Genomic DNA, 15,946 nt, shown 5'->3' on the forward strand with positions numbered 1-15,946 from the left:
CTCTCACTTTTAGAATGAGAGCTGGTCTCAATAAGCTTAGAAACAATTCTGACATAGTGATCTTACCTGCAGACAAACGAATGCTATGGTTATCCTTGACTCAGATGATTATGACTACAAAGTTAGACAGCTTCTTAACGTTAACATGCCATTGTGGATCATGACCCTACTATAGAGCTTCAAAACCACACCAACAATCTTTTAAAAACAACATATGAATTTAACAGAGAAACCAAACTAGCACTTCATTCTCTTCATCCTTGTCTGTATGGGACACCCAAAATTCATAAAGTAGACACACCTCTACATCCAATAGTAGAAGGGATAGATTCTCCGACATATCTTCTTGCCAAACTACTAAAGGGTCTAACAGGACAATCACCATCCTTTGTTAAAAATTCCGAGCATTTTGTTTCAAGCATCAGCAATATTATCCTTGATGAACATGACATTTTAGCAAACTTTGATGTAGTCAATTTTGTTTACCAATGTTCCTACTGATGATCTACTTGCACTACTTCAAGATAAATTCTCTAAGAAGGTTATGGCACTCCTCAAACATTGTAATTCATCTGGATAGTTCAAATATAAAAATACAATATACAAACAGAACTCTGATCTAGCCATGGATAGTCCTCTTTTGCCAGTTTTAGCAAATCTTTATATAGAAACATTTGAAAACAAGGCCCTAGAAGAATACCACATAAACAAAAACCAAAATTATGGAAAGGGTATGTCAATGATATATTCTTAGTCTGGAACCATGGACTACCTTCACTTCTGCTTTTTCATGAGTACCTGAATCACCAACACCCAAACATAAAATTCACCCATGAATTAAAACCTAATGGTTCTGGATGTTCATTTCTGGACCTTCTACTAAGGAATCGAGTATATTAAAAGTCTCTATATTTCAAAAGCCTACACATACTAACATATCTAAATGCCTCATCTCATCATTATAGATCTCAAAAATTGATTATCATTTCCACACTAAGAGCAAGAGAGACTGCCAACTCATCACTGACAAGGACGAACTAGCCAAAAAACTTCAACATTTAAGAAACACTTTCCTTAAATATGGCTATAGTGAGCACACCATCACCAGACTACTCAACCAACATGAAACCAGAGAAATTTCTAATGAAGAAGAAAACAAAAGATTCATCACACTCCTACATATTAGTTCTGTGTCCTAGCAAAAATACTTAATGCTAAAACTAGTAAAAATAGAAAGTAGTATTTACTCCTTTTATGAAGATGAGATCACTAATAAGATCTGTAAAACCTCGACATAGCCCACTTCAATATTCGGGTGGGTGTTTATCGGCTATGGTGGGATTGCTGGTCATCTTACTTTGGACAGAAGAAAAATCAATTGAACAACGCATTGAAGAACATGTTCGAAATATTGGATACCACAGAAATGAAGCCTCAGCTTTTGTCATCACACGTGCTCTCTTCAGCTGACCCACAAGACACTTTGCAAATGAGACATAAAATTTTATGGGATAAATCAGAACTATTACACTGTTGATATGATACAACAGAAAGAAAAATATGGGAAATCTTTGGAAATATTAACCAAAGTATCAACTTGTCTGAATACATCCTAGCCTTCATTAGTCTAGAATGTTCACATGAATGTGTAAACATGCAGAACATTCGGAACAATTAGAAATAATTTTTAAAAAATAACATCAGTCTTTTTTATGTAACTGCATAGCAGTTGACACCTTTGTAAGTCCTTACTGTTTTGTTCACTAGTCTGCTTATATACACCTGAAGAATCCCTGTGCAATCAGGATGAAACATTGTGTTACTAAGTAAATAAATGTTATCAACTTATTCTGGTGTTCTGCCTTATAAACTTTAATCAAATATTCAAACCGACAAAGTTTACACATTTATTTATACTTGATATATATATATATATTTATATATATATATTTGGTCGGAATGTGCTGTCCATTTGGTTGGAATGTGCTGTCATGTGACTTATGCAACCCGAGCTACAAAATTAATGTCAATTTGACCATATGATTGCATTATTATCAATGTATGAAAGCTTTAATAATGCATATTGCATCAGTGCTCATCTTAAATGATCCAATGCAATTAATTGTAGGATAACTTTGAATACTTTAATTTATGAATTAACTGTAACTGCAAATCTGTGTAGAGTGGGGGAAATTTTTTAAACATGTACTGTGAAATAGAAAAGTCTCATGTACTGAGTTTTTGCATCTTTGTGCTTGCTGAGTAAATTTGGAAGAGGAGGATGAGACTTATCTCCTTCAATCACAATCATACAATGCAAAAGCTCTGGCAGAAAACAAAACTAACTATAAATTCACACATATGTCGCAGTAATTAACTTGTTAATAACAGGACAGAAAACAGGACATTCAGTAGATCGTCAACACTGTTTCCCATTGTAAATATGGGCAAGGAAGTTATAAATTATGTATAAAAAATTATATATTATAAACTTGTCTATCGGTGTCCTAAACATGTCAGTTCATAATTCCTGCATGCAAAACAGATGAAACTCAGAAAACAAAAACAGCAACTCATGACAACACTTAACTGGATTGGTTGACACAATAACCAATCCCAACCACTGATTTCTGGGTGCTATTGTTCAGTGCATGCCCTGCCTTGCCTTCTGCGTGGTTTAAAACTACTGGAATACTAAGAATTTGACTCACTACACCATCTGAACATCTGTTCAAAGGGCTTAAAGGTGTCCATATTTGTGACCACACACCTGGGCTATTAAAGCGAATGTGATGCAATGCTTATGCGTTAGTATATGATCATTAGTATATTGTGTTTAATTTTAGAAATCAGAATCACATGAGGAAACAATTAGGGGAGTATTTAACAGGAAAGAATGCAAAAATATACTATTGGTGATATTGCTATTCCATGGATGTGCACTGCACACCCTGAATATACACCCCTGATATAGATAGAGAAAGTCACTGAAGGGTCAAAGCTAGATAAACTGGGAGACCTTAACATGGCCTGTAAGGAATGCAAAGAACCACCCAGGTGAGGTTTGGGCATTAGGTCAATGTCAAATATTGCAATGGAAAAGTGAGGACTAGACATTGACCCAACATTCAATACCCACTTTCTCATAGTGTGCCTCATTATCAGCTATCCACTTGGATACTGAAAAAATAAGGTGGCAATTTGGAACACAGCTCATTGAACTGTATTCTGTACTGGCACATCATGTTTTAGCATTTCATCATGCTAAAACATGATGAAATGTTATGCTGGTCGAGACATTACCTTGTTAAATTTAACAGAATTGAAGATGAACACCAGCAAAGTGAAAAGTACCATAGAAAAGAAGTGTCATATTGACATAATTGGTGTTACTAAAACTAATAAGACTAAAGTAGGTGAGACACATAAATAATAACTATATGATGACTAAGTTTAACACACATGAACCACAGTAGTAGGTGTTTTATTACGTACATATTTCGTCCTAGGTATCTTAGGACATCATCAGTACATTAAGGCAATACCAGGAATGACAAAAGAATGGGCGCGTATGTACAAAGGAATCCAAATTGCGTGCAGTGGCACGTTGCGGCCTGAACTTAAATTAAATTGAACTAAATTACTTAAATTAAATTTAATTACAGTTAAGTTATTATTTTACACAATTTTGTATGACAATTTAGGGATGGCAAAAACATCATTGCGGTTTAGATTTGGTCTGTGGAGTAGAGCTTCAGCACTTTCTTTATATAAATGTTCATATTTATATGAAGATCTGTGTAGAAGTTTTGTCTTTTTCCAATGGATCTTGTGGTTTGGGATTTCAACTCCGTGTTGAGCGAGGCCACAAGATCCATTGGAAAAAGACAAAACTTCTACACAGATCTTCATATAAATATGAATGGTTATATAAAGAAAGTGCTGAAGCTCTACTCCACAGAACCGCAGTGATGTTCTTGCCATCCCTAAAGTAATGGAAATTGTCATACAAAATTGTGTAAAATAATAACTCAACTGTAATTAATTTTAATTTAATTTAAGTAATTTAGTTAAATTTAATTTAAGTTCAATTTAACTGCACACAATTTGGATTCCTTTGTACGTACGCGCCCTTTCTTTTGTCATGCCTAGTATTGCCTTACTGTACTGATGATGTCCTAAGATACCTATGACAAAATATTTACGTAATAAAAAACCTACTACTGTGGTTCACGTGTGTTAAACTTAGTCATGAATTCTCCATAGGTTTCTCTATATAATCAAATAACTACATGATTTTATAATTATGCAATAGTGATATGAAAAAAAAACGAGTGGCTATTGTTGTCAATGTAACATGAAGATAAATTTCTTGAATGGCAAATTCAAATTGGCCTAGTTGGCTAAGTGGCTAAACTTTGCCAACTAGGTTATGTTTAATCCACAGCCTACTCTTCAACTGACAGGTTATAGATTAAAATCCCATTGTGGGCATGGATGTTTGAGAGGAGATATTAATTTCATTGCCTGGTGTAACACAACCACTATGCTTAAGGCCTGAAAAAGTTCCATGTTTAGAGTCTACGGCAAGATTTCTGGACTACATAAAAATAAATAAATCCTTAGCCCACCTGTTTAAGAGCACCCCTAAGTTTTGAACATGTTAGCTTAGACCTGTGATTTAATGATTAAAACTATCATGAAATAGATAATGTATTTGAAAAACACATATTGAAATTATACTTCAGGTGGAACTGTAGTACTTCATGCTCCTATAATCTTCATAAACCTGATAATTAAACTGAACGACCATAAAAGAATAAATTATGAAAAATTATGGATACAACTACTGTTAGAGTAAAACTTTAGTTTAATATAAACCATAATACACACACTCGACGTTTCGACCTTCACATGAAGGTCATCTTCTGGAGTATATGTATGTATACAAAGAACCAAGCTGTACTACAATCTACATGGCATGCTAAGGTTACTGATCAACAGTTAACACTAATTACCTGACATTTGGTGTTAAAAAAAAAACTACATCAAACATAGAAGCTAGAGTCCTGTTATTATTATTATTAGGTTACAAAGTTAATTAAGCTGGAGAATAACATGATCATGCATAAAATAATAGATAAATAAACAGAAAATAAAATTACTTATATAAGTATATATATATAAATTGCAACTGGTATGGATAGTGGCCAATAAAAAATGAAAAATTGCTTAGAATCCTAAAGTCATGGTTGCTGGAAACCAAGTGTGCTGAATGTGTGCCATCCAAATTCTTGGGATTTTTAAGCCCCATTATTATTAAGATTAGGGTGGTTAATCAAAATTTCACAGGCTTCTTTATATTTCCATTCATACCAAGTTTTTGTATGATGCAAAGAACAAGTACTTTTCCAATCAATTCGATGTATGTGTTAAGAGCATGACCTGAAAGGTCTACTTCCCCAAAATTATTATATTTAATGTGTCGTTTGTGTTCTTTTTTTATGGATAGGGATTGTACGTCTAGTTTCCCCAATATAAGGCAAGTTACAGGTGCAATAAACTCCAGGGTGTGCCAATGGGGGGGGGGAGGATCCTTAGAGGTGTTGAATATGTTTTTTAATATTAAAGGTGGTTTAAAAGTGGCATTAAGATTATAATGATGTAGGATTATATTGATTTTTTCTGATAACCCTTTAATATATGGTTTTACTGTAATCTATTACTTTTTGATGAAGTTTCATGAAGAATTTTATTAATAGCATTTTTGCTATATCCATTATTTATAAATATATTATCAATCTAAAATGCAAAATCTACAGGACAGTAGTGTGAGACCAACTATGATGTATGCTATGGAAACTGTGGCCCTGAGGAAAAATAATATCAGCAGGATGGAGTGGAGATGAGACCAGAAAGGATTGTCTGAGAAATGACTATGTAAGGGGAATGGTGAAAGTTACGAACTTAGGAGCAAAGATACAGAAGGCAAGGTTGAGATGGTTTGGTCATGTGATGAGGAGGGAGGAAGAGTATGTGGGAAGAAAGGTCATGCAGATGGATGTGCAGAGGAGGAGGAAGCACGGGCAGTCAAAGAAGAGATGGAAGGAGATGGTGGAGGAGGACTTGAGGATGAAGAACTTGGATGTGGCTACATCACAAGACAGGAGGTTGTGGAGGAGACTCACTACAAACAGCGACCCTACTTAAGTGGGAAAAGCTGCAGAAGAAGAAGTATTTATAAATGTCTTGCTAATAATTTTTAATTCTTGTTTCATTACAGCAAATTGTTATAACTCTGTTTTTGAAGGTGTTGATGACTACCAAATTTCTGCGAAGGGTGGTGATATGGGTTAGCATGTATATATTGGCAGGTTGTGTGTGTAGGCTTATGGTAAACATTGAAGGATAGACTGCTTGTGGGAAGACGTGTGACTAGCTAGTGTATCCAGGAATGGGAGTGAGTTCTGATTTTCAATTTCAATTACAAGTAATACCCCATTATGCCCGTTATCCCAGAATATATGGTGTTCCCAAGATACACAAACATAACATTCCGCTTCAGCCGATAGTTGAGGAAATAGATAGCCCTAATTATCACCTAGCCAAGAAATTAGCATCGACACTTAAGGAGTTGGTAGGTCGTTCCCCATCCTATATAAAGAACATGCAACACTTCATAAACAAAATGAAAAATATAACACTTGGCAAAGATGATTTATTAGTCAGTTTGACGTTTCTTCCCTTTTCACAAATGTCCCAATCAATGACACAATTCTTCTTCCACAGAACAAATTTCCACCCGATATTACGGCTCTCTTTGTCCACGTACTACATTCCGGTTACTTCGTGTGGCAAAATAAAATTTACCTACACAAAGAAGGTACGGCCATGGGCTCATTACTATCCCCTCCAATTGCTAATTTTTATATGGAAGCTTTTGAGCAATGAGCTCTTGATTCCTTTACTCTAAAACCTACAGTTTGGTTTAGATATGTTGACAATGTTTTCGTTATCTGGCCACACGGCAGCCAAACATTAAAGACATTCCTTAGCCACCTGAACAAACAACATGAGCGCATACAATTTACTACTGAAATTGAAAATCAGAACTCGTTCCCATTCCTGGATACACTAGTCACACATCTTCCCTCAGGCAGTCTATCCTTCACTGTTTATCGTAAGCCTACATGCACACACCGGTCAATATATATATATATGCTAACTCATATCACCACCCTTCGCAGAAATTTGAAGTCATCAATACCCTAAAAAACAGAGCTATAACAATTTGCTCTAATCAACAAGCTCTTAAACAAGAATTAAAGATTATTAGCAACACATTTATAAATAATGGCTATAACAAAAATACTATTAATAAAGTTGTTCATAAATCTTGATCAAAGAAGAATATAGATTACAGTAAAACCATAGCCATCCCATACATTAAAGGGTTATCAGAAAAAATCAATAGAATCCTACATCATTATAATGTTAATGGCACTTTTAAACTACCTTTAAAATTAAAAAACATATTTAATACCTCTAAGCATCCTCTCTCCCATTGGCACACCCTGGAGTTTATTGCATCTGTAACTTATCTTATATTGAGGAAACTGGACGTGCAATCCCTATCCGTAAAAAAAAGAACACAAATGACACATTAAATATAATAATTTTGGTGAAGCAGGCCTCTCAGATCACGCTCTTAACACCCTACATCGAATTGATTAGAAAAGTATAACGGGAACCAGAAAGTAATCAATTATTTTTAATAGGTCATTTTTAGCTGATTGTTTTTTCTTAAATAACACACAAATTATTAAATTTGATTTTTATTTAAATATTAGCATTACTTTTCTATTTAAAAAATCTGTTTTTTTTTAATTTTAGATTTTTTTTTAAATCTAAAATTTTTTTAAAAAAGCGGACTTTAAAGTTGAAGAGCACCATTTACGTCATTGTATGCTGTTTTTGTTTCACCAAGGAAAGAATGCTACCGAGCCTACCAAAATCATTTGCTCAACTTATGGAGACGTATTGAAGGTTAACAAATGTCAGTGATGGTTTAGGAGATTTGCAGAAAAACATTTTGATCTCTCTAATCGTCCTTGATCTGGAAGCCCTCTTACTCTAGATGATGATGCTCTTAAGACTCATTGAATCAGAACCAAAACAAACCATACAAGAATTAGCAGAGAAACTTAATTCATCATGATCAACTGTCCAAGAGCACTTACATAAGCGTGGCAAGGTTCTTAAACAGGATGTATGGGTACCGCATGAACTGTCAGAAAACAATACAGCACAGAGACGGGTGATTTGCAATTCACTGTTGACCAGACAACAAAATGACCTCTTTTTTGGAACAAGTTGTAACTGGTGACGAAAAATGAAGAATAATAAATGCAAAAAACAGTGGCTTTCTCCAAATCAAACTCCAATTCCAACACTTAAAGATGGACTTCATCCACGAAAGGTTCTGTTGTGCGTTTGGTGGGATATTCATGGAATTATTCATTACAAACTCACGGAACAAGGTAAGACTATCACAGCAGCCATCTACTGTGAACAATTAGAGCGACTACATCAAGCATTGTTAATCAAACGTCCTGCGCTTGTCAATCAAAAAGGGGTAATTTTGCAGCTAGATAATGGAAAACCACATTCTGCAAGAATTACTCAAGAAAAAATTAGGCAGTTAAGATGGGAACTTCTACCACATCCTCCATATTCGCCAGATAATGCCCCTAGTGACTATCACTTATTCAGGTCCTTAGAACACAGTATAAGAAATAAAACCTTCGCAAGAAGATGTCCAAAGGAAGTTTGATATCTTTTTTTTGAAAAAACTTTTTTCTAAAAAGGAATTCTAAACTTAGTAGATTGTTGGAATAAGGTTATAATTAACGATGCCGATTACAGAATTGAATAATGTTAATTTGTTCTTTGATAAAATTTATATTAAAAATGCAGTTCAAAAAATTTATTACTTTCCAGTCCCCCTTATACTTGTTCTTTGCATCATACAAAAACTTGGTATGAACGGATATCTAAAGAAGCCTGCGAAATTTTGATTAACCACCCTAATCTTAATAATAATGGGGGCTTAAAAATCCCAAGAATTTGGATGGCACACATTCAGCACACTTAGTTTCCAGCAACCCTGACTTTAGGATTCTAAGCAATTTTTCATTTTTTATTGGCCACTATCCATACCAGTTGCAATTTATATGTATACTTATATAAGTAATTTTATTTTCTGTTTATTTATCTATTATTTTATGCAAGAATAAGTTACTCTCCAGTTTAATTAAGTTTGTAACCTAATAATAATAACAACAGGACTCTAGCTTTGATATAGTGAGTTTTATTTTATTTTATTAACACCAGATGTCAGGTAAATAGTTTTAACGGTTGATCAGTAACTTTAGCATGCCATGTAGATTGTAGTGCAGTTTGTTTCTTTGTATGTATGTATGTATATATATATATATATATATATATGTATATTCCAGAAGATGACCTTCATGTGAAGGTCGAAACGTCGAGTGTGTGTATTATGGTTTATATTAAACTAAAGTTTTACTCTAACACGGTAGTTGTATCCATAATTTTTCGTATTGTATTCTGATCACCGTATAAGCATGAAAGAAAGAACATACACTAGTGGCCAAAATTGTGGAAAACTTTTGGAAAAAGTGCATTTTTGAGGTTTGATGACTCATAACACCATTTTTCTTTGGTGTAATACCATAAAATTATATATCAATGGAAAGATAATTTAATAAAGAATGTAATGCAACAAAGTTTGTTCAATTATCTGCATTCTATGAAAACTTATAGCCAAATAACCTGAAAAAAGAAGCACAATTTGCTTAGGTTAAGTAGCTTTCCTTCAATTGAATGTAGCCAATGAGCATGAGTGTTTAGAGAGCCAATCAGGTGTTGTCTTGTTTTGGTAATAAGCCAATAAGGTCACAGGAGGATTCAGCTATTGATGTCATGTATTGGAGCTGAGAGGAGGACATCTGTCAGTGTGTTATGTGATTGCTATCAAGTTGGTTGGCTTTTTTTGTGTTCTTTCATTTAGTGAGCTTGTAAAATGTAATAAAATTAAAGAAATGGCACAAAGAGTTGACTGGTCACCCAGAATGCAATGTAAAATAGTACTATTAAGTGAACAAGGCTACAGTTATGAAGAAATTAGAAGAAAAATTGGTGGAAACTTAACCAAAGGTGGCATTTCTAAATATTTGAAGAGGTATAAGCAGACTCAGTTGCTACAAAACCAGACTGGTAAAGGCAGGAAAAGGTGCACAACAGCAAGTGTTGATAGAAGAATTGAGAGACTGTGCCTATGTGACAGAAGAAAATCATCTGGGTGTATACAAGATGAAATGGCGCAATACAATGTGAAGTTGAGTGCAAGGACTGTTCGGCGCAGACTGCAGGAATTTGGTCTAAATGCTAGAATTCCACGAAAAAAGCCATTTTTATCTCTAAAACAAATGTTGAAAAGATTAAACTGGGCTAAAACCCATGTTAACTGGACAGTGTTATTTGAAGTGATGAGACCAAAATCTCCCTGTTTGGTAGTAATGGCATAAAATACGTATGGAGAAGATTTGCATCCTGATTGTACCTACCGTGAAACACCCACTTAGTGTTATGATCTGGGGTTGTATGACATCAAAAGGTGTGGGCAGAATTTTTGTGATTAATGGGAATATAAATGCCCAAAATTCCATAAATGAAATACTTGAGCCCAAACTGAAGCCTTTTGCACGTGATCTTTTGCAAGATAATGAAGCATTTATATTTCAACAGGATTCAGTTCCATGTCATGTTGCTGCTGTGTGCAAAAAGTGGTTTCAAGATAATCATATTCCACTGCTGGAATGGCCTGGGAATAGCCCAGACCTTAACCCAATCGAAAATCTACAATTTCACATTATAACAGCTGTAGAACTAAAAAACTTGGTTCACTCCATGGAAGGTGTTGTAAGGCCGTAATTAATGCTAAAGGTTACCCGACTAAGTATTAACGCACATTGTGAGAATTTTTGCATATCTCATTTTTTCTGTGTGTTCCACTTTTCTTCTTTATAACTGCTGTCCTAATAAAAAATCCTTCATAAAAGTTATTGCATTACATTCTTGATTAAATTATCTTTCAATTGATATATAATTTTATGGTATTACACCAAAACAAAGTGGTGTTATGAGCCACCAAACCTCAAAAATACACTTTTTCCAAAAGGTTTCCACAATTTTGGCCACTAGCGTAAAAGAATAAGTTAGAAACTAACTGAATATGATAAACTGTAAGAGATTAAAGTATCAGTTTAAAAATACATGAAAAATAATTTAAATACACTAGAAAGGATAAATAATTTAAAATGCCAGAAAGGATGGATAAATAAAAACGATATCTCATAATTATGAAGAGCACTCCCCTGAGGGAAGTTATTATTATTACGCTTAGACTTCCATGGAGTCACAAGACTCATCGTGGGAAGCCCACCCTACAAAACACAAAGTCCATCATACCATTCTCTGAATCTATTGACCATTTGTGTTCTCACCATTCAATCACCCTTCACACAAAGAAACCACTCCTTACCCTCTTGATCAGAACTTCCAGGGATGGATCCATGTCCTTACCCCCCCCCCCCCCAAATGAAAGAACTCCCCAGTGTCAATCCTGTAACTACCTCTCAACATGTTTAATTTCAATCATATCACCTCTCCTTCTATCTACCAAACTCTGCAGTCCACATTCCTTCAGCCTATCCTCATAACTAATATTGTACAGTCCTGATACCATCTTTGTTATCCACCTCTACAGTTTTTTTCACAGTTAATTTATTCTCTTCATATCCCGGGGAACCAAATTTGAGCACAACAGTCCAGGAATGATCTGATCAGTTTTATACAATGGAATGACAACTCTTTTGTCTCCAGGTCAGCATCCTCTGGGTTACCTTCACCACCTTTGCAATATTTTCCCCGAATTTCAAGTTTTTATCAATCATCACCCCCAGATCCCTTGCTACCCCCCCCCAGTTCCTCAATGTATCCAAAATTTCAAGACTTTACATTTAGCCGAATTAAATTGACCCCCCCCCCCCCAATTCATTTGCCCATCTGTCAGTTTATTCAAATCCTCATGCAGGGCTACCACATCTGCACTATTACTAATAACCCTTCTCAGCTTCACATCATCTGCAAACAACTGCGTATCCCATGCTGAGAATGTCACTGATATAAAGGTTAAACAATACAGGCCCTGGTACTCAGCCCTGTGGGATTCCACTCGTAATCTGCTTCCCCCATACACAACTCTCTGATACCTATCACACAGCCAATCCCGAATTCACTAACCTGACATCTAAATCTATGTGCTGCAACTTAAATATCAGCTTATGTGATATAAATGCCTTTGTAAAATCCTAAAAAAATGGCAGAATATGCCTTTCCCTCACCAGTTACTCTTGTTACTTTATTATAAAAGGCAATCATATTACTAAAATAAGACCATCCCTTAACAAATCCATGCCGAATCTCACAGATAACATTACTCTCATCTGCCCAACCCTATATACGATCCCTCACTAATTTCTCCAAAATTTTAACAACTACTGATGAAATACAAGCTGTCTATAGTTTGACACCTGCAGTCCCATACCACCCTTATGCAATGGCACTATCTTACCTTCCTTCCACTTCTTGGGCATCTTTCCCATGGCCAGACTTTCACTGAAAATCCAGGTCAATGGAGCTGTCAGTTTCTTTACCTATAGCCAAATCCCATCCAGTCCCACTGCTTTATAGACATCCAGAGTACTCAAGTATTTGAAAAGCATTCTCTTCTTGCATTTCTAAACATTGGGCTTGCCTTATACTTTAGTATCAAAACCCACTTCTCCAGGATGAAATGCAAAAGACATAGTGGAGTTGTTTATTAAACAACTCCACTATGTCCTTTGCACCAGTCACTCTACATAAATGAGGGATGAAAGTGAAAAAGGTGGTTGAGTTCACTGAAAACTTTATTTGAAATTAGAGGAGCTTCATGAAAGATTTCAGTAATAATACTGTCTAAAATGTAGTACAGGTTTTTAACCTTTGGTGGGTAGGAGACATAAAAAATTAATATAATTTTTTTTAGCCCACATTACTCTCTTTAAGTGTGTATATATATATATATTATTATTATTATTTGTCACTTCCAGGGAGTCCAAAGACTCATTGAAGGAGGGCATGTAGTCTACAACTCTGCTTCCACCACTCACAATCCACCAACTGACTGCAACTACACGAACACCGACCACCACTGGTATTTCCACAGACAATCACAAACATCATACCCACAGCAGGATTCGAACCTGCAGCCTCTTGAATGGAGAGTGGACACGCTAACCACTTGGCCAGCCAGGCTGGCGCACACACACACACACACACACACATATATATGTAGTAATGTGGGAAAATTTCAACGTGGGTTGTGTCCATGGTTTCATCAAAGATGATTAATTTTTTTTGAGTCATTTGAGAGGGCAGCTGACAAGGAAAAGAGAAAAGTTAGTTCTTGTTAGATCTAACCAGTAGATAGGAAATGAATACCAGACAGTGTTTTAGGAAAACATTGAGAAAAGGGAAAAGCTAATAATAGCACTAAGAAGCTATTAGATTTCTACTCAGCATATGGACTAGTCACTACAAACTCCATGTTCCTAAATAAAGATATGCATAAATTCACATGGAGAGAGAGAAAACACAAAAACAGTAATCTTATCATGTTACTGGTGATAGTGATATTGCTATACTGGTTCAGAATATTAGAGTAAGAGTATACAGAGGGGATTTGAAATAAGTCACCATTACATCCTATTCATTTCATTTATTTCAAGAGTTTTTACAAGTATCTGTTGAGCAGCTTTCAAAGGTTAACTGTATATTCCTATTATAATCATGCTGCCAAAATTCGTCATGAGAGGTGGACAAACACAGAAAACAATCATGGACCTATGCTTTAAATCCATTCAATATCTGTACTCATCAAACTCTCAGGCAATTCATTTCACTCGCCAACCATTTTACATCCAGAGAACTTGCTCCTCAATCCATCGCTCACCCCTCCTTTTACAGTTTCCAGAGCTGGTCTCTTGTTCTGTTCATCATCTGCTCTAAGAAAAATCTCCTCCACATTAATCTCATAATAAACTCTCACCAACTTGCATGTCTTAATCATATACCCTCTTTGTTGTCCACCACCACTCCAAGAGATTTCTCATCTGAATTCCTTCAAAATTTTCTTATAAGTCGTCTACTCTGCAATTGCAAATTTCAACACTTTGCAAAACCGAAATTGAAGCTGCACTCACTTACCTACTCACAGACACTTCAGATTTGCCTGTAAGACTACATCTGCTCAACTCCTCACAGGTTATAATTTTGAATCATCTGCAGTTAACTCTGTCCCACTATAATTAACATACGAGGGTGGTCTGAAAAGTTCTCGGCCTAACAATGAAAAAACGAATTTATAATTTCAAAATTATTTTTATTTTTCAACATAATCTCCCTTAAGACTAATACATTTATTCCAGCAATGCTCCAGCACCATTATTCCATCCCTGTAGTGGTTCTTAGTAAGATCTGCAAAATACCCCTTTAACAGCTACAATCACCTCTTCATTTGAAGAAAAACACCGACTAGCAAGGAAGAGTTTTAGTTTTGGGAAGAGAGAAGTCAGAGGGAGCCAAATCTGGGGAATAGGATGGATGTTCCAACAATTCATGGTGCAGATTCCTTAATTTTCCCACTGCCAAAACACCTTTGTGGGCAGGTGCATTGTCCTGATGAAAGATGATTTTTTTCTTCTTCTGCAAACCGGGTCTTTTCTTACAAATTTTTTCGTCTTAGCAGCCCATTTCTTAATTGTCAAAAACGAAGGAGAAGAGTGCCCATACTTTGAATGAATTTCTTTTAGCATTAAACCTTCTTTTACAAAGAATTTTATAACTGCACGATACTCAATTTTATCCATTTCAAGGGATACAGACAACACTTTTGCTTCAGACAGCTGTATAAAACAAACTACTTGATAGAATGACTTGCAATTTCACATGGATGTTTATGACAGATGTACCAACTTAGGAAAAAAAAAAATCTTGCTGACAGTGTTGCCATCTATGGTCAAGAACTTTTCAGACCATCCTTGCATAAAAGTTAAACAAAAGTCCCAAAACAGATTCCTTAGGCATACTACTAGTGACCTTTTTTTTGAAAGAAGAAAGGGATTTATTGATGCATTTCTTGAAGATCTCAGGATTGTAATCATTGAGGGAAACAGCATGAAGACTGTTCTAGTCTGTATCAGGAATTACAGAATATAATACTAAGGTTGTATTCAGCGATCCTTAAAAACTACAAAATTTCAATTTTAAAAGTGCACACATACAGTGTGTGTATATATACCTGTCTAAAGCAATTAATATTTTTGCTCAAGTGCACAGATGTCAGTTATAAATTTCCTGACAGAGAATAATGGCAACCAAGAAAAACTGAATCTAAGACTTAATTAACAAGCTAATATTATATATGCATAAATGAATTATATTGGAAAAAAGTAGTGTAAGTATTCCTTTATACTTGACAAATATCTTATAAATGATCCTTTCTTTCATCATTACACGGTGATCAGCCTTCATTATGGCAAAAATTATGGAGACAACTATAGTGCTCAAGTAATAACTTGAAGATAATTACTTTATGTTCTCAATTATCATTAAAAGGTCATCATTAGGAGGTACACATACACTGCAATTTGCTATAGCATTGCTATACTGGTCAATGGCTGACCACAGCCTGACCTCTGGTGAGATACATAAAATAAAAATAAAATAAAATAATATAATAATAAAAGCTAACTACTCA

The sequence above is a fragment of the Typopeltis vanoorti genome, chromosome 12 (genome assembly GCF_054136105.1).
Source record: "Typopeltis vanoorti isolate ZY-2024b chromosome 12, IOZ_Tvanoo_1.0, whole genome shotgun sequence".
Taxonomy (NCBI): Eukaryota; Metazoa; Arthropoda; class Arachnida; order Uropygi; family Thelyphonidae; genus Typopeltis; species Typopeltis vanoorti.